This window comes from Lepisma saccharinum, chromosome 21 (genome assembly GCF_977018435.1).
Source record: "Lepisma saccharinum chromosome 21, izLepSacc3.1, whole genome shotgun sequence".
In the NCBI taxonomy this organism is placed as follows: Eukaryota; Metazoa; Arthropoda; class Insecta; order Zygentoma; family Lepismatidae; genus Lepisma; species Lepisma saccharinum.
In genome coordinates, this window is record NC_139249.1 from 48,361,812 (window position 1) to 48,388,789 (window position 26,978).

The 26,978-nt window shown below is 37.4% G+C and overlaps 1 protein-coding gene across 1 annotated transcript in view; it reads left to right on the top strand.

Annotated features, from left to right (window-relative positions):
* The window catches only part of LOC146004167 (uncharacterized), a 125,251-nt gene that overhangs the window by 42,971 nt on the left and 55,302 nt on the right, over positions 1-26,978 (top strand). The window lies entirely within an intron of this gene.

The following is a 26,978-nucleotide window of genomic DNA, read 5'->3' on the forward strand; positions in this document are numbered from 1 at the left end:
GATTCTCCAATGGGACAGAACACTCCGAGAAACAGGTTCTTTACTACCGCAAACCGGCACACATGCAAAAATGTCTGTGAATAAGGCAACAATCGAACGTGTGAGAACGGCATTTGCAAGGAGTCCAAGGAAGTCTATCCGAAGAGCTAGTTCCGAAGTTCAAATTCCTAGATCGACTATTCACAAGATCTTACACAAGCAATTCCATTTGACTGCTTACAAGATCGAGCTTCATCACCACATAAAGCCAAATGATCGTCCGCTTAGGGCACATTTTGCAGCTGAAATGCTTCTGCGAATTGAAAATGACAACTCGTATCTGGACAAGATTGTTTTCTCGGATGAAGCAACGTTTCATTTATGCGGCAAAATCAATAGGCACAACTGCCGGATATGGGGTTCAGAGATTCCCCATGTTATTCACGAACATGAGAGAGACACGCCTAAAGTGAATGTCTGGTGTGGATTGACGAGGAACTCTGTCATTGGACCATTCTTCTTCTTAGAGGCTACAGTCACAGGACATGTGTATCTGGACATGTTGCAGAAGTTCGCCATAGACCAATTTCCCCCAGGATCGATTTTCCAGCAAGATAGAGCACCAGCCCATTATCATCGACAGGTGCCTGACTTCTTGGATGAACGTTTCCCCGATATGTGGATCGGAAGAGAAGGACCCCTTGCCTGGCCACCCAGGTCACCCGATTTGCCCCTTTGGATTTTTTTTTCTGGGGATATGTTAAGGACGTTGTTTATCAAGGAGACAGACCAAGAAATTTGCAGGAACTGAGGGGCCGCATCACAAATGCAGTAGCGCTTGTGACTCCCCAAATGCTAGAGAACGCTCGGCGGGAAGTTGAATACCGTTTAGATGTGTGCAGAGCCACCAAAGGTGCACATACCGAGTTGCATTGAACATCATCTGAAACTCTGTGAGTTTTGTATCAAGTAAAAGTAAAAGTTTATGTTACCAATACATTCTGTTCACTAGAAATTATCACTTATTTCTCGATCCCTCTAGCGTGGACACCCTGTATTAATACTGAACAGATGTACATAAATGGAAACTTGGAAAATAAAAATAGTAATAAAAATTTATATTTTCCATTTTTTTCAGCAAAAAGCCTTTGTATACATGTGTGTTTGTGTGCATCCTGAATGATGACACGCTTATGACTTGTACAAAACAATAATTTGTCTTGGGATTCATTATTCTATGTTGGCTCTTAATTTCTTACTACCTAACCTCTTTTTTTATGATAACACACTTGACTATGTGCATTCATGTATGCCCCACGTTAGGAGTGCCAATTTATTAATGCCACCTCTATTTGGTGCAAGGTGCATATATCTTAATCTTATACCTCAGCTAGAATATCTTCAGGGTAGGAAACCAGACAGGATGCCTTTGAATGGAGATGGTTAAACGAATATATTATTTAAACAAAGGATACATGGAATCAGAATATTTACATGATAAGCTACGTTCTATAATTCTTGTTTACAGTCAATTTTCATCTCAATATGCTCTTTATTATTTCTTTTCTTGATTTGTATATTCTTCCTTCTGGACTTCTTCCTTAATGAATGTTCTGGATCCAGACTTCCTTCTTAATGGAGGATCTGGATCTGGACTTCCTTCTTAATGGAGGATGTGGATCTGGACTTCCTTCTCGATGCAGGGTTTAGAACTGGACTTCCTTCGTGGGCTTTCTTCTGGATTTCCTTCTATTTCCACTTTCTACGATTTAGGAATTCCTTTATCCTTTTTCCAGTTTTTTTTCCTTTAAGCTTTGGGAATTATACTACAGGGTGGCTACTCACCGGAAATTTCTTGAATTCTGGGAATTCTGCATAAATTATTGGCTCTGGGAATTATGTGTGGATTCTGCTTGAATTTATCTATGTAGACGTGAAAAATTGCAACCTTTATTAATCCAAATCCTATTGAATTTATACATATTGATAAATGCCCTGAGTCAAGATTTTCACAGTTGAGTTATTTTTATCGAGAAAAGAAAATAATGGTGTGTGTGAAAAATAAAACACAATTCTCTCGATCTGTTTACTTTCAGGGTGGCGACAGACCTGCAAAACCTTAAAAACCGGAAGAAGTCAGGGAATTTGAGGAGTCAAAAAAAGTCAGGGAACTGTCAGTGAATTTTGTCTTGCTTGATTTTTTTTTCTTTTAAAGATATTGTCATGGAACTCTGCACAGGAACAAGAAATCAGAAATCTTGTTGCTAAGTTTCGGCCTCAACTTTTAGCCCCTTTTATGCACAACATAACCACGGCGCCAGAAATCAGTGATGGCAGGGGAGAGAGAGAGAAATTTCTGGAGGAGCAGAAAAACATGTTAAGCCTCTAAATATTACGTGAAAAATGCATTGAATTATCATTTTTTCTTGTCCATATGGGAGTAGTAAGGGGACAGAACTGTCAACAGGTGGAGGGGGGTGGGAGCCAAGACTACTAGAAGGAAAGGCTGGGGTCAGACACGCCTCTTTTCGCGACTGCCACGGGTGTGACGTCATGGGCAGACAAAACCCAGCTGAGTCTTTACCCCATATGGAAAGAAACGTGGAAAGGCTGATCTGTTTTGTTCTTTTCGCTCCTTTTTTCTTGTATTTCTGGATTGTTGGGTTCAGGGTGCGAAATCCTGGAGGGGACGAGGGGGATTTCCCCCCACCAACAATCTTGGCCTCAAAAATCCCCCCACCAAAAATTTCCCGGGGAAAGAGTTTTTGTTATAACAATGAAAAGATAAGCAATTACTTTTAATTTCAAATATACTTTACTAAGAATTATATCGAAAACTCACAGAAATTAGTGTGGTTGTGTGTGTTGAATCCTTTCTGTCTCAAGCGATCATTAACAAATCTACATCAATACGCACAATAAAAGTAAAACAAGAATGCAAAACATTAATAACTATGAAATCTAATTGATTTATATTAACATAGTGCACAAACTAAAGAAAAACTGACACATAATAAAACCACTTCCACTATGTCATAATTTATTAACATCTTTAACCGGTTATTAATGGAATTAGTTAGCTGCTTTACACTATCTGATATGTATGAAAGTAACAAATTAATTTCTAATTAATAATCATAATAATTATTTTAATTGAGTAATTTATTTTTAGTTTTAATAACATTACAAATATGTACATCGTATAATTCACACATATGTTTGTGGGGAGGGGGTTGTAGGTTACGAACTTTCTCCCCCTCACCAGTTTCCAATGATTTCGCACCCTGGTGGGTTGTGAGGTGTTGCAGTTCACAATGCCTTCAGTGAGGTGTTGCGACGTGTCGTGATCTCCAATGAAAAACTAAAAACAGCGGGTGACAATATATAACTGAACACATCGCATCTAACGAGACTTGTTAGTGGATTGTGATACCAGTAGTCTCATTACACAACATCAGGCTACCATACACTTCAATTGGGTTACAATTATTATAAAAAAAATAATAATATTGTAATTTTTTAATCAAGGCTCTCACGAGTATAGTAAGATAAAAACTGCAAGCATACCCCTCCCAATTTAATATCCAGTCCCGCACCAAAATTCCTATGTCAATTTTAGGTTCACTGTTGGTATTGAAGAGTTGAATCTCGACCTCCTCCAAATAATTTAATTCTCAATCGCCATACCAAAATTCCCACAACAGTTTATGCGCAACAGTAATTAATACTCAAGACTTGGCTATCTCCCATCCTAGTGCTCAATTTCCTTACTATAGAGTTGGAAACTTTTCCAACCAAGGGTAATTCCACATCAGAATTCACGATAAAAATTTAAGGTTTAATACGAGGGTGAATCAAATATGAACGAGCCTTGTGCGGAAAAACAAAATTTATTGAAGGAAACAGATACATTGCCACATCCTATTTTTCAGCATAGTCTCCGCCCTTAGTGATACATTTTTCCCAACGTTGTGGTAGGTTCTTGATGCCGTTCCCGTAGAATGAAGCTGGGCGGGTATCCAACCAGTTGCACACAAAGGTTTCCACCTGGTCGTTGGTCGCAAATCGATCGCCCGCAAGTGCTTCTTTGAGGGGTCCGAACAGGTGAAAATCACATGGTGAAAGGTCTGGGATGTACGGTGGATGCGGAAGCGGTTCCCAGTGCATTTCGACCAGTTTCTGCCACATAACACCTGCTGTATGGGGTCTGGCGTTGTCGTGGAGGAACAAGACCTGGCGGATGGGACAGCCTCGTCGTTTGCGTCGATACTGCACCTTAACTTGATCCAGGAGGCCACAGTAGTAGGGTGCGTTGATGGTCCGACGTTCGTGTAAGAAATCCACCTGTAGGATCCCCCTCCAGTCCCAAAACACCGTGGCCAACACCTTCCCGTCAGACAACCGAACTTTGGCCTTCACAGGGTTTCCTTCGCCTTTCCTCCTCCACTCCATGCTGGCACGCTTGGATGCTGGGGTGTAATGATGCACCCATGTCTCGTCACAGGTAACGATGCGATGCAAAAATGCTTCCCCTTACACGTCAAAACGAGTGTGAAGCTGGCGAGCAATGCGAACTCAGTCATCTTTTTGAGCAACATTCAGCAGCTTGGGAACCCACCGAGCCGTGATTTTGCAGAAGCCCAAGTGCTTTGTGATGATTGATTGGACACTTCCATAGCTCACACCAAGTTCTGCTGCAATTTGCTTCACAGTGACTCGGCGATCCTGTTCGACAAGCTGACGAACACGAGTCATGTTGTCATTCGTCACACTGGTGCGAGGACGACGGGGGTGCACTTCATTTGCAACACGTTCATGGCCTTGCTGGAATTCCTTACACCACACCTTCACTCTTGCCCACGAGAGGGTACCATTCCAAAACTGGGCCTGCAGTCTCCGGTAAATTTCGGCCGGTTTGACATTTTCCTGGGTGAGGAACTTGATGATTATGCGTTGCGCAACAGATACTGGCACACTGCTCACTCATCGTGAGAGCTACTAAACGAAGCATGCGACACGCTGGCTGTTCTGTTTCCTGACTCACGACAGCCCCACCTACTGGCCGCACATGCCCAATCACACCCTGCTACCCATTCTGACGCTTAGCCAATCAAGGCTCGTTCATATTTGATTCACCCTTGTTTGTAATAGCTGGCTGGATATTGTGCACCTCAAATAGTAGATACCGTGTTGCCGAGATAACGACACTGGTATGTCTCGTCGCATGAAAATTCCATCTCTTGTCGTGTCTAGTCTCGTTAACAACACTAATAATACATAGTAACTGTTATAATTCCCTTGGAAATACACAACTTGCTATTTATATACGAGTGATGCTTAAATGACAACGTAGTTCAACTCCCGTCCTCCATTGTTCTATTATTTATTCAAATTTTCATCACAATCGCCAAGTTAAGTGGACTCAACCAGCTTTCACATACCCGCCTGTGGGCACCCCTGTTCGACATCCCACTGATTATATATATACGTATATAAAGTGAGCCTCGACTTTCTTCAGTTCTATGTCTCAAGTTTTCGTTCAGTCAAAAGTTGTTTAAAGTGTTTGTGACATAATAAACACGGAAATTCCTCACATTCTTCCCTGTGTAGTTCAAAGATTCATAAGACTCAGAATTGTAATCTGAATAAGGAAAATTAATGAAGAAATAAATATCAATAGTCGAAGCAAAGTTACCAAATTTGAAGAAGTTACTTGAAAACAGCTTCTCTCTCACTCCTAAAAGAGAGCAATAGATGAGGTTGTTTTCCTTTACATATTCAACTTATCCATAATTTTGGCTTTCTGCCTTTCTTTATTTAACAAAATTATTTTACGCATTCAACATATATTTTTCTTTCTGCCCTAACAAAATGCATTGCTAGGTGTATTAACTCCAATTTTACATGAAACCTAATGTTTCACAGAGAAATGTGACGACATATAAACTACTGATAAAATGTGTGCGTAAATGGTTGTGTAATCCAACTGTAAGGACATACGTTATGTCGGATCCTAAGTAAGTCTGTGTATTCACTCCCAATTAGCTTCTGGGCATAATTGCGGCTCTTTTTTGTTCAAAATTACTGCTTTGATTCGGCTGCGAAACCGGAGTGTAGAGCGATCTGTCCGCCCATGACGTCACGCCTGACGTCAAGGACCACGTGATCAGGTATGGCCCCAGCCTTCTGCTCTACTAGTCTTGGGTGGGAGCAGGTGGCGCCGTCCGATAGTTGTCGGACATCATAGTAAGGCATTTTGTTGGACAAACTGAAGTAACGTGGAAACAAATAGGCTCCATTGATACAAACGATTTTTGTCAAATATAGCCACCCGACAAAGTATCTCACTACAACATGCGACAGAAATTGCATGCCACTCTTATGGAATTGATTTTTGTTGGATGTCTTCTGATTGACATCCAACGAAAATCACATGCACAGACAAGAGCTTTAGACTGCAAATATGCTGCTGGAATTTTATTACTCTTCTGGCTCACTTCACCTTATTTAATGTAGAAGTGCTTATGAAGGTTTTCTTTCATCATCCTGACGTATTACTGGTTTCGCACAAGTTAACATAAGTTTACAATGACATTGCACTATTCTTAGATATCAAGAAGAATCCAACAAAACGGGATATATATTGATACTATCACAAAAAAGTGAAACATAAATCTGCATTGGTGAATGTTATAAAAATTTGGCAAGTGCATGCTCCCAACCTCAAATTTACTCCAACACTAGTATTTCATTTAAATTAACGCCACAGTCTGTCCTGTCTGTTTAAACTCCTGAGAGATGGTCATTAATCTCTCACTCAGTGAAGTTAATGTCCAATATTATGAAATAAAATACTAATAATAGATACATAAATATTTTAATATTAACTCGAATCATTCAATCATAAAAACAAATCACTTTCTTCAAGAATTGACTTTTCTCTGCCAGTTCTTCTAAATTTTCACTTTCCATCTACTGATTTATACAAGGGGTGCCCAGAAAGTAATTTCCAATTAGTACGGACCTTGATTTTTTGCAAACGTGAAAACCGTGAAAAATATTAATTGCTACAAAGTTGTGTTTATGAATGTGCAGTGATGTCCTAAAACAAACAATTCCGTGAAATCCAACATTCTTGTCTTTTCTAGGCTTAAAGAAACAAAATGTGCCATATTTGTGTACACGGAACATGCAAGTTTTCCAACATTTTATTGAAGAGTAAACTATCTTGCTTGTTATACATGGAATAATTCCGACAACCACATTAAATCATGTATTTCCCACAATTTTTTTTACTTCTATCAAATCAATTTGCATCACAGAACAAAGTGGCAGAGTTCTAACGGGAGATTGAGCGCGTATCTACCGTCACACGGGAGCCGCATCTTCAGTATTTGTCACGCGAGATGTGTTTTGAGTTACCAAACTAAGTGCGCACCATCGGCATTTATCGAGCGAGAAATAATGGAACTCAGTCATTTGGGTGTCTGACTACCATGTGAGAAACCAGTGGCGCAGGAACGTTTTTCATTTGGGGGGGTACAAAATTTCAACTTTCCATATGTTTTTTTTCTGTGGGTATGGGAATTTTGGGCATGAATTTTTTTTCCCAGTAGTCACTCATTCGTCAGCTGTTAGCAACATGTCGATTAAGTGCCCAGGGTGAAGTAGCTTTTGCACAATTAGTAGTTTTTTGGTCGCAAGTCGGAATATGTCACGAAAATCTACAAACTGCAATAACTCGAAACCCATTGATTTGCGACCCGCGGTGCATAGGGTCAAATTTGTTGCAAATGTGCTCTAGTAATACCCCTTTCCAGGGATAGGTCGATTTACCAATCACCCTGTATATATATTGTGTGTGTGTGTGTACTTCACACACATATGTATATCTGAGTAAAATGTGGGGAATGGGAAATTCCATTTCAGATGCGAATATCCAGTTTTTAATTAAAAATTTGCATTAATATTTTATATACCATTTTTTTTAAAGAAAAAAAGAATTGATGGCTGTCTTAAAAACAGATTTCAAGACCAGATAACAATTCCAAAACATATAAAGCTCTGGACCTTGTTCTGAGCTCATTTTGAATTTAACGGAATGGAGAAATCAGGATTTTGTAATGTGAAAATTGCGAACAAAGATACATCTATTCATTTTAATGCATGTTGCGATTTAAAGGGGGTGAGGAGGATTCCCTCTTCTCTAACCTGTGCAATTCCAAATCAGGTATAATCAATCATTTCCCACGCACTGAATATGAAAATCATATTATAAAATATATCATACTTATAGAATTCCACTTCAGTTCATTTTAGAGCTATATATAAAATATCATTGAACTAATTTATTGCAGATATGTACCCTGGACAGTGCCTTTTAGAAGCAATGTATTCGGTATTTTCTCAGACTTCTAAAGGGTGTTTCAAAAGTGCTTTCTGTCGAACGAAAACTGTGCCCTGTCTTTGACGTATATTGGGCCACTTCGTCCTTAACACTTATTAAACCTTTGTTGACAGCTATAGCGTTGTGTTGTCTTTTAAAAAATATACTGAGTCGAGATGATACCCGATCAACTCGTAAGAGATCTAATTTTGAAGTATTTGTAAAACATTTGACATAGTAATTATTTGTAATGTAATAAGCTGTACCTTATGATGCTCTTTGAACACTGAAAGTACTACCATTGCACATGCAAATCCAAAATCCTTCAGATCTCATAGCAAGCAAAGTTGAAAATCACACGTTCGAAATATTATGTTTCAATCTTTGGTGGACAATATGAAGAGCCGGTTTGAAAAGTTTAGATTATTTTTCGGATATTGTCACATTAAATTCAGATACAGACATGTGTTTTGTGGTGACATGTTAATTTCTTGTTTATATGAAAATGTGAACTTTAATGTAAGAGAGTGCATGTGCGCATCATCAGTCGAATGTATTCGTATCTACAAAGAAAATCCAAAACACATTCCCACCTCACTCAAAGACTTTGCAAATCCAATCCAAATTGTACCAATATCTACAGTTGAATCTGAAAATGAGTTCAGTACCCTAACAGATTAGAGAAATCATTTAGAAGTTTTAAATCTGCTTTTCATTTCAAATGACCCCCAGTGCATAGCTTTGATGCAAAAAAATTTGTAACAAATTTGATCAAGACTAAGCATTACAGTGTCCTTGACAAGCCAACTGGCAAATCATCGAACCTGCAGTGAGTCATTTATTTCGTGCATTCAACTGACTAATGTAATTTTCTTACAATTTGACTTTAGAATTTAACCATAAATAGTGTTATGTTTGTGTTGTACTCGATATGAGGTACATTCAAGTTCTAAGGTCTCCTAATTTATTTTGAAAAATATACTCACCTCAGAAAGCTGAAACTGCCATCATTTCTCAGCATAATCACTGTCTAGACGTACACATTTTCCACAATGCTGACGTCACCATAGCATGGCCTCTGCAAACTCTTTTTTAAAAGTCTGTTTTGTACCGTATACTGAATAATCGCTGATGCAAGAGGGGAACAGCTGGAAAATTTGCTACCACGGAGACTGTCCTTGAGGGTTGAAGAGAGCCAAAAATTGCTATGTGCGAGGTCAGGTGAGTATGGACGGAGCATGCGATTCACTTCAAATTTGTTTTCCATGAAGAGCATCTGAACAATGGTCGCCCGATGAGGAGGTGCGTTGTCCTGATGAAAGAACACAACTGCAGCCATTTTCGGCTCTTTCTTTCGCAATGCTGGAAGCAACTTGTTCCTCAAACCAGTTCCATAGCTTGTACCCATCATTGTGGTACCCTTAGGATAGCAATGCGTGAGTATAACGCCTTCACTGTCCCAAAACATCCCTTTTCTCAGCAATGAAGTAACTGGCGGCTAGTTTGTGGGCGAGGCTCCTTTGGTTGTTTTCATACGACGTTCGATATTCCTTGAAGTATGGAACCCACGAACGCACATTGGTCACATCCATGACACAACCACAGCATGTCTCAGTCAATTTAAGATGAATATCGATGGGTGTTACTCCATGCAGGTGAAGAAAATGGATAATAACACACTGTTCTTTCGATGTAAATGATGTTATTCCAAGTATCAAAAACATGTCAGTCTTTAGATAGCGCCACTAACTTCCTATGGGTCGTATTGTGCTGTCATCTGGCCTCATCAACCTTCAAGAATGGATGCTTCTTCTCAAACAACTCTCACGTTTATAACTGCTTCTATTAATGAAGAAAACAATAGGAGACCTTAGAACTTGAATTAGATTCTTACCAATTTATGTGCAATTTTAAGCATACCCAATGCATGGGTAAAATGAGTCCTCTCCCTTCTGATAAAATCACAAATCGCACCCTGCTTTAATGTCTAGGAAACCTCGCTGCTTCATTTCAACTGGGAATGGTATCGAGGTGAGATGAATGTGTCACCACTCAAACTTCCACAACGTACATATGTCATTAAAGCAAAAATATCCTAATAACGTTTTTTCGGCTTCACATTTTCTTCGACGCTGCAAACAGTCGAAATACAGAATTTTATCCTGACTAGATGAAATCATGCAGCAATTGTCACTAATGGATGAACTTTGCAATTACGATAAACAAAATATACGACTTATTTGAAATATGAACAAGATATATGCTTGGTATATCTGAATAAGGCACAATTTATTTTATGTAAATTCCTCAAATATGATACGAAAGTTTCGAAAGAGATCATCTCGTTATTTCAGTCTTGTCTCGAAATTTGAGACTTCTTTTGTCTCCGTACCATCTCTATCTTCAAAAGAAAGAAAAAAAAAGTTTTCCGAACGTCCCCTGACAAAGTTAATAATAAAATAAAATAATCAGTGAGTCACAGGAGTACATTGTACCCCCCCCCCCCCACCAAATTGGTCTATCATGTCGCATCTCGGAAACAAGATGAGGCAGGAATTGTGAAAGTATTTCGCTTCGGAAAATTCCAATTGAAAAATTCAAAAGGAAAGAAACTCAGTCATATACTCTTCTGATGCAGATTTATATCTTCGAATCGACCACTTCTTTACAAACGTGTACTCCCCTTACACGAAGGGGCATTTGTCTACAGCATGATTTTATGAAAGTAAACTTTAACTGATTCCATGGTTTCAGATACATTTTAAACAATTTTCATCTTAGAAAGATTTCCAACACAGGTCAATGAACTAACTAGTAGCACAATGTAGTAGATTAAGTTTAGAATGACTTGAATTCCTGTGGTAAGGAATTATAATGCATGTAAACAATATACACTTTTTGTATTGAGCGAATACAAAATACTAGGTTCTTTTAACAGTAGCACCTCGCGTCTGTCAAATTACTGAGGTAGGTACAAGGGGTATAACTCGAATCTACGATTTAGGGAGTACAGTACCCCGCTTCAAAAATTTGAGGGGGTACAATGTGCCCCTGTACCACCCCCCCATTCCTGTGCCACTGTGAGAGACATGGGGTCGATCCTCTGCGGGGGAGAACCGGGAACTTTTCCACCTGTTCAAATTGCTCTGGCGCTCACCCAGCATCATATCAAACGGATACCTGGAGGAAACTTTGGGGGGTAAAGGTAGCCAGGAGCTTGGTGCTGATCACATCACCCCCACCTTCTTCCGTGATCAAGAAAGTGTCGGGGGCCTAACTCCACACCCCCTAGATGCCTTCATGGTTTGGTGCTTAGCATAGGGGAGCACTTTACTTTTACTTCCTCAAGAATATGATCTAACATATCAAACTGTCACGAAATGTAGACCATGTGACTTACAATTTAAAATAATAGTTTAAAAGAACAATGCCAGTATTAAGTTTGGTATATTTGGCAGAAAAATGTTCTAAAACAAAAACGCGAATTTTGGGAAACATACTAACAAGTCAAAAAAAGATAATGACAATTTTTGGTGCCATAATATATCTGTATCTGTCACTTGAAATTAAAAAGGGGGTATGGAAAATAACTTTCCCAAAATAACTTTCAAGATATCAAACTCTCATGAAGAGGTGCAGGCCATGTGACTTACAATTTGAAATAGTAGTTTAGAAACACCATGAAGGTATAATTTCAGGTATTTGCCAGAAAATGCACTAAAATGAAAATGTGAATTTTGGGAATAATAACGCCGAATAGTAAAAATTAAAAAATACACCAATTTGGAAAAATAAATAACAACAAATCAAGGTCCCTACCGATTAGGCATAAATAAAACAAGAATTTCAGTAGTAATTTATTGCATTAGTAACAGTGAGTCCTAACCTAATTTTTGGCATAATCACCACCGTTGTTCTGTCATTTGTCGTAGCATGGCACTAAATTTTGTATGCCCATGGTATATGTGTCTGACAGCAAAGACTGGAACAATCTCTACCACAGTGCGGCTGTGAAATACTTGTCCTGCCAGAAACCTCTTCAGTTGAACAAAGAGATGAAAGTCTGTACATGCAAGGCCAGGGTTGTACAGGGAGTGGTCCAAGACACCTCACCTGAAGTGATGCAAAGGGTCCTCGTGTACTCAGCTGGATGGGGTTGTGCACATTTGATTGGCCTTGTGTGAATTGTCTGCACCATCGTCTGATCATACTATCACGCACGACGTCTGGTCTGCACACCTCACATGATTGCTGCATTGCAACTGTACCAGATTACAGCTACATGCCATTTCTTCCTGCACGCATGTGTTTGTTGCTCTCCGGCCACTAGTGCTGCATACAGGCACCATTGGAGCTTTTTTTAGGATGCCCCTCGTATATGAACTTTCAGAAGCTGTTATTAGCAGTGTGTTCCTGTTTTAATGTTTGGTTAGCTAAATCAGGTACCTATACAATGCAATTCTATAAATTCCATGCATTAAATTTCTAATACCTACATACCTTTTTCGTCAGCAATAATGGTATACATGCATGTTGTCAGTTTCACAGTACTTCACTTGGATATACTGTACTGAAGCAGAATGATAATGTAAGGAAATATGACACTTTATTTTGTACAATTCAATTGTTTCACTTATATGCAAAAGTTAAGTTGTTTACTTCACAGAGATGAGAGAAGTAGCTTTATGCATAAAAAAATAAGTCCGCACTCATGCTTCTTGCAAGCAGAGGGTTCCAAGCCTCAATGCAAATATCAACATATAATACCGAGAATGGATAAGGAGACTGATAAATTACAATATGTATTTCTTAATCAATCACTCTTCACTCTAATCTCATTTAGTGGTAACTTTAAAAATAATGAAGTATTTTATTTTAAACTTACTGTGTATGATAAAATTCCCTAATCCTTCCCTAACTTGTGAATTGTAATAATTTTCCAAATTCACTATTTTGCAGTTTGAATTCAAATCATAGAGAATAGAGAAATTAAGTGAATTTCATAAAAGATAATACTGGTAAGTAGTATTATTTGTGGTATTACTGGGACGAGAAAGTACGAGCCTTCGGGAATTTTCCGTGAAAGTACTACCCCCTCAGGTTGATTTGGCTACACTTATAAAAGTTGCATCTGCTAAATTGTTGTCCATAATCTTGTTAAAAATATGTCTTTTTTGACACTGTTTTGGCTACACTTAAAACTAAGCCAAAATGCTCTTATGAGCTTTTTGATTATAGTGTGCTATTTTGTCTAACTCAAGACTTTTGTAAAAAGCTCTCGGGAAATTCCCGTAAAAAGTATAACTCCTCGGGAATTTCCCGTAAAAAGTATGACTCCTCGAGAAATTCCCATAAAAACAAAATTCTCGGGAATTTCTCTTTTTTTTTTCTTCTCAAACCGGGTTTGGGTACATATATAAAAAGCTGGATCTAACTAACAGTTAGTATTGTGAGAGTAGCTGAAGAGTACAGATGTGTTGTTCCAGTGCTTCTCATACTACAGGTCTGTTTGGTTTGATATATAAAATTTTCTATTATTTATATTAAATATATTTCTGCTATATTGAATAAAAGGCTTATATTTTGTATAAAAAAGTCTGATATTTGATATATCCAGCTTGTTTGTTGTAATCTATTCATATTTAGAGTCGGGCTTATATTTGTCCCAGTTTGTTATACAAGATCAATACATGACACATGGTATTAGGTCATTGCCTTTCTATGCACACCACGACATGACCCTGCAGACATGCAATTGTGCTAGGTCTGTGCTTTTGTAGGTCAGTGCTTTTGTAGATCAATACTTATTCTATCTTTGTGCATGTAGGCTATTAGCTTTACAACCTGTCATAGTTTTATTAAGTATAGAGTTTTAATTTAAACCCCAAGAAATCTGATATAATAAACCAACAACAACAAAAAATATTACCACACTAAGTATACACACTAAGTATACAAAGCACACTGCTAAACCCAACTAATATTTTGTATTAAGTATAGAGTTTTAATTTACACCCCAAGAAATTTTATATAATAAACCAACCACAAAAATGCCAAATCAGAAATATTGTAATCAATGCAATAAGAATATATATATCTAGCTCTAATTGGGCTAGGCACCAAAGGAATTGTGATCCAGAAAAATGCAGAACACCCACAAAAATATGCCCAAAATGCCATAGAAAATATAGCATGGAATATTTTATACATAAACATATAGGTACTTGTTCTCTACAGTCATCAATATTGCTCCCACAGCCATCTACATCTTCATCTGGTCTAAAAAGGAAGCTTGAAACACCCGATAATGCTAGACCAGCAAAGCAGCCACACTATGCACCTATCCATAGCAGTTTTAATGGCCAACTTAGTGATTACCGTTTTGTATCAGAGCCAAAATGTGACATTAAGAATTTTTTGAATAGTATAAATTCTGATGTGCAGGATATTCTAAATGCACAAAATGGCTCTTATAAGCTGTCTCTCAAATTGTTTACACAATATAAGAAATCAAATGGCACAAAATTTACACAGCCCCACATAACAGAAACTGTAGCTGTATACTCAAATACAAACTTAGACAAAATACTAAGCAGGTTGATAGATCAATTACTTATCAAACACTCTGAGTTTGCTGCTAAGGAATCGGGTTGGAGCCTATGTGGATCTTCACACAAGTTTTATATTAATATTTCTGAATTCAGCCCACTACAAGGTTCTACATATCTGCCATTACCTGCCAATATTAAAAACAAAAAGCCGTGGTCAACCTAAAACATAATGATCAGAAATGCTTTTTGTGGTGTATTTTAGCTGCTTTGTTTCCAGTTTTAGACCATCCAGAGAGAATAAGTTATTATAAACAGCATGAACATGATTTTGATGATGCTATGGAGGGCTTAGAATATCCAATGTTTGTTCAGAATATTGATAAATTTGAAAAAAAAAAGGCCAGAGATATCAATGGTAGGCCATTATCTATTAATGTATTTATTTGTTCTACTGGTTGTGGCAATTGCTTGATAGAACCTCTCAGAATCAGTACACTTGATGATGATTCTGCTGTTCCAATTGATTTGCTCTTAATTGAAGGGGATGGCACATACCATTACACTCTGGTACACAGTCTTGAAGCTTTAGTCAGAAAACAACAAGGCAAATCCAATACAATATTTAAGTTGTGTAGAAGATGTTTGACTGTATTTGATGGTAGAAAAATGGTGAATGGTGTTTGTGAAGAGAATGCAGAAATTGCTAAAAGCAAGTTAGTTGAGCATCTGAAATACTGTGGCAACTATAAACCTGTTAATATGGTTATGCCTAAACCAAATTAAAATGCTAAATTCAAAAAATTTGAAGCCTTGTTATGGCACCCAGCATATATAGTCTGTGACTTTGAATCAAACCTCAAACCTCTTGCATTCTGCAGCCCAGATCCTGATGAATCTTCAAGTACATCATACCAGCTACATGAACCTTCTAGTTTTTATTATGTGGTTGTACAGGATGGTGTTGTTAGTAAAGAATATTTGTACATGGGACCAGATGCCATCAAAGAATTTGCACATAAAATAGAAAATGAGTGCCGTTGCATAGCATCTAATGTGTTGTTAAAATCAAAACCTATGATGACTTTAACAAAGGATCAAATTAAAGATTTCAACATTGCAGAAAAATGCCCGGTATGTGATTTTGAATTTTCAGATACAAATATCAAGGTGCAACACCATTCTCATACAGATGGTAAATTCTAAATGGCCCTGTGTAATAGCTGTAATATTAAGATCCAGAGACCAAAATTTGTCCCGATATTTTGTCACGGTGCATCCAATTATGATTTTCATCATCTGATCAGGTACAAGGGGTTTGACAAGCAGAATTTAAATATTTTAGCAGAAAATGATGAGAAATATATAGCTATTAGCAAGATAATCAGTGTTAATGGTGTTCCCATTCACTTAAGATTTCTTGATTCATACAGAATTCTGTCTGCTAGCCTGACTACTCTGGCCAGTCAAATATCTGATGATCAATTTAAAATCACATGTGCCATGTTTCCAAATCAGGACCTGAAATTAATTAGGCGAAAAGGTGTATACCCATATGACTATGTTACTGATTTTTCTAAATTTGATGAGTGTGCTCTGCCACCACAACAAGAGTTCTACAGTAAACTCAGGGAATCTGGAATTACTGATGAAGATTATCACCATGCCCAGTTGATGTGGGCCAACTTAAAATGCCAGACACTTGGTGATTATCATAAGGCATACTTGAAACTTGATGTGACTCTCTTAGCCGATATACTTCAGCCATTTAGAAAATCATCGATGGAAAATTATAAGTTGGATCCAATCTATTTCTACAGTGCTTCGAGCATAGCATGGTCTGCCATGTTTTTGAACACTAAAATGCAATTGGATCTCATTCAGGATCAGGACATGTATCTGTTTATGGAACAATGTATACGAGGAGGCATGGTGCAATGCTCTCAGAGATATTCCAGAGCCAACAACAAATATATTCCCGAGTATGATCCATCACAGCCATCAAACTATATACTTTATGTAGATGCCAACAGCCTGTATGGTCATGCTATGATGGATAAACTGCCATATGCAGGGCTTGAGTGGGTTGAAGATTTCAATATTGAAGATCTTCAGGACTTTGATGACAGTGACTATGGCCTGTTCTTAGAGGTTGATCTGACAATTCCAGATAATTTACACAACCAGTTTTCTGATCTGCCCCCAATTCCTGAGGTTGAGTGTTCACCTGGCTCTAAACAGAAGAAACTAATGATGACTCTAAAACCAAAACAGGGTTATGTCATATACTATAAAAACCTCCAGTTTCTGATGTGTCATGGTGTTCAAGTGACCAAGGTTGGCAAAGTCTTAAGGTTTAAGCACTCAAGATGGTTGAAGCCATATATTGATACAAATACCGAGCTTCGAACATGTGCTGTAACCCAATTTGATAAGACCTTGTTCAAATTGATGGTCAATTCGGTGTATGGTAAGACCATAGAAAATGTCAGAAAACATACTGATGTTAAATTAGTTACTGACCCCAACCGGAGCAAAAAATTGGTGGCAAAGCCTAATTTCAACTACAGAAGAATTTATGATGACAATCTGGCACTCTTCAACATGAAAAAAACAAAGATTAAGTTTGATAAGCCTATTTATGTAGGGGCTGTGATATTAGAATTGGCCAAATTACACATGCTAGAGCTCTATTATGATGTGCTGAAGCCTTTTTATAGTGATCGTGTAAAACTGATGTACATGGACACAGATAGCTTTATCCTTGATATTCAGACAGAGGATGTCTATCAAGATATATCACAGCCTGCATTGCTTAAATATTTTGATACCAGTGAACATTCAAAGATTCAACCCCACAACAAAAAGGTGCCTGGCAAGTTAAAAGATGAGACACTTGGCGATGTTATTGTAGGATTTGCTGGGTTAAGAGCCAAGATGTACAGCTTTGAAACATGTAGTGGTGCTGTTGCCAAAAAAGCCAAGGGCATTGGTAGAGTAATTGTGGACAAAGAGCTCCAATTTAAAGATTATAAAGATTGTTTCAAAGCACAGAGTTTAATTAGAACATCAGAATGCAGAATTCAGAGTGTGGATCACTTGTTGACTACAAATGTTGTAAGAAAAGTGGCTCTGGACCCACATGACGATAAGAGATGCATTTTATCATGTGGCATACATACTCTACCATGGGGTCATTGTAACTTAATAAATAGCAATCAATGTCCAATCACAGAGCATGATTTGAAATAAATAAACATGCCAATGAACTTATTTGGATTAAAAAAAGAAGCTATTATGGACCTGCCAACACCAGCATCCTCTCCTGATATACAATCTATGATACCTAAACTAAGTGGTTTGTTAATTATTCATCTGAACAGCATACTTACAGATGTTGATGATAAAACAGGTAAACCATTGTACATATTTAACAATAACTTAAACCACTACCAGTTACCTGTAGGTGGTCAATTACAATTTATTATAACCCCCGAGAGCGATGTAAAGGTTTTAGTAAGCAGAAATATTTACAGAATTAAGCACTCAGACATGGTTTCTGGCACTGTATATACTGTCTCTGCCGGTGACTGTTTATATATTGAGGTCCCGGGATACTATGACAAGCTTATACCTCTTTTTATAGAATTAAGAATCAGATATTCTATAATAAATAACCACTAAAACAAAAAAAAATGCCTAATGATATTTTTGGACATACAAGGCACGAAGATCACAGTGATGAGATTATGATGCTTGATGTCAGAGTTAAAAAATTAAGAAGTGATTTACAAGCGCTACAAACCACACTCAATGCTAGTCTTCAACTAGAGATTACCAATTTACAATCACAATGCATGGACCCTCTTCTTAAAATTGACTCAGAACTCAAATTGCTGCTTCAAAAATATACTGACTTGGCCACATTAGATAATTTTCAAAGTTTAGAGGAGGCTAACCCAAGAACAACAAATGGAAAGATGGAGAGAATATTTTTCAGACATATTGAATAGAGATGGGAAAAGAGAAGAAGAAACCTGTAATCGAACAAGAACAGAAGGAAATAGAAAAGATACCAAAATTAAATTAGGGCCCCCAACTAGAGCAGAAGTTAGGCTAGCAATAAAGCAAATGAAGAATGGCAAGGCTCCTGGAATGGATAACATAAATCCGGAACTAATTAAAGCTAATGTGGAAACTTCCATTGATCTCTTACAACCTATGTTAGAGAAAATATGGAATGAAGAAAAAGTTCCATTAGAATGGAGAGAAGGTTTAATAGTAAAGCTGCCAAAAAAGGGAGATACAACTAACTGTAAAAACTGGAGGGGAATTACTTTGCTAAGTATACCAAGCAAGATACTATCGAGAATAATCTTAAATAGAGTGAAGGATGTTGTAGAATCAAGATTGAGGAAAGAACAAGCTGGTTTCCGCAGACAACGTAGTTGTGTCGATTTAATAAATACTCTAAGAATAATTCTGGAACAAAACAATGAATGGCAAGCCACCTTATATCTTACGTTCATCGATTTTGAAAAGGCTTTTGACTCACTAAATAGAAGAGTCATGTGGCAGACACTAGCAGAATATGGCATTCCAACGAAGATATTAAACCTAATGAAAGATATGTACGAAGGTTTCAGGTGCAAAATCCTACATGAAGGGCAGCTTACAGAATACATAGATGTTACAAATGGAGTGAGACAGGGCTGCATTCTATCTCCGACAATATTTCTGCTAGTACCAGATGCAGTTATGAAGAAAACGATGGGTTGCAGGAAAAGAGGAATACAATGGGGACTCAAAGATAGACTAGAAGATCTAGATTTTGCGGACGACATCTGCTTATTATCTCAAAGACTTGGCGACATGAAGGAGAAACTAAAAAGACTACAGGAAGAAGCAAAGATAGCAGGACTCACTATTAATGTGAACAAGACTAAAGAAATGAGAGTCAATACAAGAGGAAAAGAAAAATTGAATGTTTGTCATGAGCTGGTTGAACAAGTAGAGTCATTTACATACTTAGGAAGTGTCATAACAAAAGAAGGAGGTTCAGATGAAGACATACAAAATAGAATCAAGAAAGCCAATGTGGCATTTATACAACTGTATCCCATTTGGAAAACCTGCAATGTTTCTAGAAATACAAAAATAAGGATTTTCAATACAAATGTAAAGTCAGTTTTACTGTATGCTTGTGAAACATGGAAAACCACACAAGCTAACACGAAAAGGATACAAACATTTATTAATCGCTGTCTCAGGCGTATCCTCAATATAAAATGGCCAGAAATAATATCAAATGAAGAATTATGGAGAGAAACTAAACAACAGCCAATTGCAACCCAAATAAAAAGAAGAAAATGGAGTTGGTTAGGACACACCTTAAGAAAACCAGCTGGAGCAATACAGAAAGCAGCCTTAGACTGGAACCCCCCAGGAACCCGGAAATAGGACGTCCGAAGAAGACATGGAAGAGAACAGTAGAAGAAGAAGAAGCAGCCGAGAAAGGAAACACATGGAGAGAGGTCAAGGAGTTGGCACGACACAGAGCCAAATGGAGGCGTTTCACTGAAGCCCTATGCTCCTGATGGAGCAAAAGGAATTAAGTAAGTAAGTCAAGAGGAGGCTATAGCAGCTCTTCAAGCCAAATTAATGACTCAGGCTACCAACTCTGAGCAATTGAAACAGCAACTAGAAGAGCAGATTGGTAGTGTCCAGACACAGCTCCAAACAATTGTCAAAAGCATAAAGTCACAAGAAGATTTTGATCTAGTGATTTCTACTCTAAAAGAACAGATTCAATCACTGGAGATTCCTAATCTGGACCCTCTGAACAATGCCATAGCCGAGGTTAAAGAAAAAATTGAGACACTTGAGAATTTTATGAACAACTTGCCATCCATGGACCATGGAATCCAACCAAGCAAATGCTCTTGTCTGTTTTTACCACCCAGCTTCAAGAGATTGTGCAACAATACAAGAAACTTGCTGTGGACATAAGAATCAAACCAAGCCACGATGAGATTTTTAGGACTATCAATGAGCATCTTGAATCTGTAATGAGTAGATTGCTTACAGCAGAAAAAGAAATAACTGGCCTAATCGAGAATCCTAAGTACATAGTAATCCTTGAATTGAACAGTATCCCCAACAAAGAATATGATTCACCATTTACACCAGGTGGCAAAATATATATGCTGGTCCCTGCACAATTTTATTACCAGTTTTTTGTTAGGGGCACACTCAGACCAATCAAGATCAAATATTGGCTCCAACCACAGGCTCACCACTACCCTATTTTATCAATAACCAATGCTGACAACAAACCAAAAATCACCAGTGTAGAGTTAGAGGATTTTACAGACCCCAATACATTAGAGACAGCTTATGCTGAAGATGATGGTTCTCTTAAATTTAATATCCAAATAGGAGACAAACTGTATTTAGAAAATCCTGTAGTATCAGCTGCTGAACACCCCATAGTTGCAATATTCTTGTTTACATACTATATCTAGACAAACTATTGTTGATGTACTACACAGACCAGCCAGACATAACTATAAGCGACTGCCAGTAGTCACAAAAAGCATAGATGATTTGTGGCAGTCTGACTTGGTTGAGATGGCAAGTGGACAGCTGAAAAACTTAGACAAGATCAACAAGGGCTACAAATATCTACTCACTGTCATAGACACATTTTCAAAATATGCCTGGGCTGTGCCACTCAAATCCAAGACTGGAACATGTGTTACAGAAGCCTTCAGGACAATCATCAATCAGAGTAGAAGATCACCGTGCTATCTACAAACAGATAATGGCAAAGAATTCTATAATTTGGTGTTCCAACAATTTATTAAAAGCCAGTCAATACAACATTATTCGAGTTACAGTGATCTCAAGGCCTCTATTGTAGAAAGATTCAACAGAACCCTAAAAAATCATATGTATAAACAATTTACCCTTCAAGGTAATTATAAATGGCTTACTATCCTACCAGAACTTCTAGATCAGTATAACAACTCAATCCATTCCACAATCAACATGAAGCCTTCTGAGGTAACTTCATCTGATGAGCAGCAATTGATCAACACTGTTTACTATCCTAGATATCAGCCAACAACCAGAAAAGCTAAATACAAGGTCGGTGATCAAGTAAGAATTAGTAAATATAAGCACTTATTCAAAAGATTCTTTACCAGAAACTGGAGCACTGAATTATTTACAGTGGTTCAAGTTAAACCTGGGACCCGTAACACATATATAATAAAAGACCATCGAGGAGAAATTCTCAAAGGCAGGTTCTATGAAGAAGAACTCAGCAAAACTAAACACCCTGACACATATCTTATAGAAAAAGTCATCCGCAGAAAAGGCAACAAGATACTGGTCAAATGGCTAGGTCTCCCAGAACACAGCTGGATCGAGGCAGACAAAGTGATACTATGAACACCTGGGATGTTATAAAGAGACTACCAGATCCTGAACAGCAGACTAAGAGAAATGGCAAGCTGCTGCCTGATAAAATTAGATGTCTTATTGTTGGGCCATCAGCTTGTGGTAAAACTACACTAATGGTTGATAATTTTTTATTGGCACCTAACTGGTTAGACTGGAAAAACAGGCACTTGTATGTCTTCTCTAAGAGCTTAGAACAATTAAAATATCAGCAGCTGATGAAGCTATATGATGGACTGGATATAGCCACTTTTGAATCAGATGTTAAGCCACTTGATGACTGTCTCGATAACTCTGTTGTTGTGTTTGATGACATTATACTGGATAATCAAAACAAGATTAGAAATTTCTTTACACAGGGGCTGCACAAAGAGATAGATTGCTTCTACCTGGCACAGACCAAAACAGCTGATCCGAGACAACAGCAATTTTATATGTGTGTTTCATCAAGACCATACCAACCTCAAACACATACATGATGAGTATGTAGGTGGGGACTTGAGCTACAAAGATTTTTCTAAGTTTTGCAGTAGGTGCTGGAACCAGGACAGCTATGGCTTTGTCACAATTGATATGACAAGGAAACCCAATAGTGGTAAATACAGAAATAAAATCAACAATTTTCTAGACATTGAAACATATATAAATAACCATGAAAAAAAACAATCATTGAAGATCTTAAATTAAGAGACTATCTTGTAAAAAGATTTAAGGGATGGAAATCAGAGAACCAAGGTATTTATGAACAACACAAGCGCACAGAACAGCCTATTATTGATGCTATTAGTGAAGTAGGCAAAAATATCAGAACTGTTACAGAGCAAAATCAAAATTTGATCACAGAGCTTGTACCAGTTGCTGCTAGGAACATATTAGATTATCCAATCACCCCACTTTCTAGTATTCATAAAATGGAAAATATTGAGAGTTATGAGCTACAGTCATTCCCCCCAAACCGGAGGACCTTTGCAAATTTAAATCAAGCCAACACAGAGATTGAGGTTGACCTTGATGTAGGAGATGGCTTTATACACCCCCACAGAGCAGACCTCTATATCAAGTTTGATGATGTAAAACTCGATGGCACAGATTATCCGGCTAACTCAAATATAAGACTGGTAGACAATTTTGTACCACATCTGTTCTCTGAAATCGAGATCAGAAAACATGGTGTTGTTATAAACAAAGTAGACTATCCTGGTATTACATCTACAGCTTTAGCCACACTAAAATTATCCAAAACTGAGGCTTCTTACTACAAAATAGGTGGATTTGAGGCTGGTGATAAAATATTATCCAAGAGCCACACAGTGCTGTTCCCTATGCGCCTGTTGCCAGGATTCTTCTCAGATTACAAAGACATTATGTGGAAGGGTGGTTTAAGAATTACATTTAGAAGAGCTGCTAATGATAATAATGCTTTGATGAGGTATAGTACATTAAACTCTACTGGTGCAGCTCTGCCTAATACCGTACCTGATGAAGGCAAATGTCTTATTCAGACTATGGAGCTAAGAATCCCAGTTGTTGAATATGAAGCCAGTTATGCTCTTAAATACAAAGCAGATATACTAAAAAATCCACAGGTGCCTTTACAATTTTATACATATCAATGTGTCCAGAAGCCTGCTACTGGTAGCTATTAAGAATTTGATGCTACAAACTCATTCTCCAGTATACAATATGACATGCCAGATTTTGTGGTGGTGCTGTTTCAGACTGGAAGAAACAATAACCAAGAAAAAAATTCAAGTAAATTTGATAGCTGCAACATCAAGAACATATATCTTAAAAATGGCAGAAATGAGGTGTTTCCTAGAGAAAATTATAATTTAAACATGTCCAAGGATGATTTCCTCAAATTATATGAAGCATTTACAGCATACAAAAGAGTTACAACCGGGAATACTGACATGTATTACTCACCAGATGAATTCAAAGCACAGAGACCCATGTTTGTCATCAACACCTCAAAAAGGAAACAGGTTGTGGTTAATGACAGGACAAACATTAAAATTATCTGTGAATTCCATGATACACTCCCTGATGACACCATATGTAGTGTTATTCTTATAGGTGAAAAATCATATGTTTATGATGTAAGAAATGAGAGAGTCACAGAGCAATTCTAGAAGACCTTTGCACAATACATTATTTTAGTATTAGATAAACAAGTTGGGCCTGGTATCCAATTAAAATATTCAGGTTAACATATTAATACTCTGAACTTAAACCGGAAGTGGGCCGAAAGTAAACCGGAAATGGACCGGAAATGGGCCAAAAATAGATCGGAAGTGGACTAAAAGTGGGCCGGAAGTAAACCGGAAGTAAATATGTGTGGGTGGGTGTGGGTGTGGGTTTTTGGCTTAGTTTTAAGTGTAGCCAAAACACTGTCAAAAAAGACATATTTTTAACAAGATTATGAACAACAATTTAGCAGATGCATCTTTTGTAAGTGTAGCCAAATCAATCTGAGGGGGGTCGTACTTTCACGGGAAATTCCCGAGGGCTCGTACTTTCTCAAAAACTCGTACTTTCTCATCCCAGTAATACCACAAACAATACTACTTTGGTACTTAACAAATCCATACCTGGATCTGTATGAGTTTATTATTTCCATTTGCAAAAAATCGATTTAGTTAAGTTTGTAATTGTCAGGGAATTTCATTTCTGCTTGTTTGTAGCCACCGTGACTTTATTACTGGCCTTTGTAGAGCAATCTGACAGACAGAAGATTATTGCAAGATAAGATTTCTTGAAGATGAATAGGTATATTTGAGTTTGAAATTCTTACACAATTAACAATTTTTCGCAGGTTACAATATATACCATAATATTTATGTGACTTGTAGATGTATTTCGAATCTGAGTATGTGAAATGGCAACTGTAAATTAAGAACCTCAAATTAAATGTTTTAAATATACCATTTAATGAAATTGGAATTTTTGGATACATTGCAATCACACACACACACTTCATATTGTTACTATATTTGTGTGTGCATATCAGTGGCGCAACCACAGTGGGACAGGCGGTCAAACATTGATGGCCAAGGGCACCTGCAGAGGGCACAGAGTTGCAATTGTACCCCTCGATTTCAAAATTTATGCAAATAAAAATACGTTTCATAAAATTTTCTTCCTCGCAGCTTTTGTTAGTCTCTTCAAGTTCAGAGCCATAGCTAGGGAGCGGCGTGAGTTGACCCTGGCTGCCCAACAAGCTAAGTGATAAAAGTTGTAAAAGATAGAATACCATGGCACCTCGTGAAATTATTTGCACCTTATTAAATCAATCATTGTTTTCAATTTGCAAAAAAATGGTTTAAAAATTTCCTTGTTCACTTCACTCGCAATATGATTGTTTTCTGTAATGCATTGTAAATTACCAGAGAGAGAAATAAGACATGCATGAGGAAAAGGAGCATGCACATTTGAGAGACAATTTATATAATTTTTGCTGTTGGTTTGTTATGAGGTGGATGAATTGATTATGTAATGAATATAAGTAATAGACGTATGAATACATCACATCAATACATACACAATTTAGTGTTGGCATGTATTTTCTTATTCTACATCACTCCATTTTGAATATGTGTAAAATATATGTTGTACATGAAAGTTATAGATGTTATATGTACGAAAAGAGTAATATTTGGAATGCATTTATCATGCATGTTCTGCCATTCAAAAATACAGTTTGTGTATTTGTTTTCCATTATTAATGAATGTGAAATTGAATGTTTTTTTTAATGTTTAAAATCGTTTGTTGCAACACAAATGCTTTTAACACCGACTTCTACCTCCTTTTTGTGTACTTTACAAGGATGATAACGTCTTTGACACTACTACTACTACTACTACTAATAATAATAATGGTCATAATAATGTCATTATTATTATTATTGGTATGTTTATCCTGGTACTTGCCCCCCCCCCCCAGGCAAAAGTTTGTGGCTGCCCCTCTGGTGCATGTGTGTGGGTGTTGAGAGGCGGTAATATGGAAGGTTGAAATAGAAAACATCTCCTTGTGGCCTTGAATTTTTTGAAAATTTGCCTTGAAAACTGCAAATTATACTTGAATTTTATCATGGTCCTAGAGTAGCCACCCTGTACTAATCTCCTCCCTTGCGGCTGCAATTGGAATGTGCCAACACTAAATATGTGCAACAATGTGTATACTTGGTGCCAAACGACTGACATGCGCATCCAGGTAGTTGCCACGGTTGAAACGCGAAACCAAAAGTGCTGTGGGACGTTGACTGGAACTCGCCACCACTGGTGTAAACAAAATTTCCACTATGTGGATGGTAAATCAATCAGACAGATTCAAGATCTGTTCAAAGACACAAATTTGTATCGGTGCTTTGGCTTTTTTAGTTTTCTGATTGTTACATATGATCACTGATTTGATTTATCGAATATATACATTAATTTATTCCATTTATATTTATTCTTTACCTTCTTATAATAGATTCTATTGTTTTTCATCTTTCCAATTTGCTTTGTTCTTATTTATATAGTTATTCATGTATATTGTGTTAATTTTTAATTTTGCACACCTGGTTCTGCCATCTCTATTCCGCTTTGGCAAACTATTT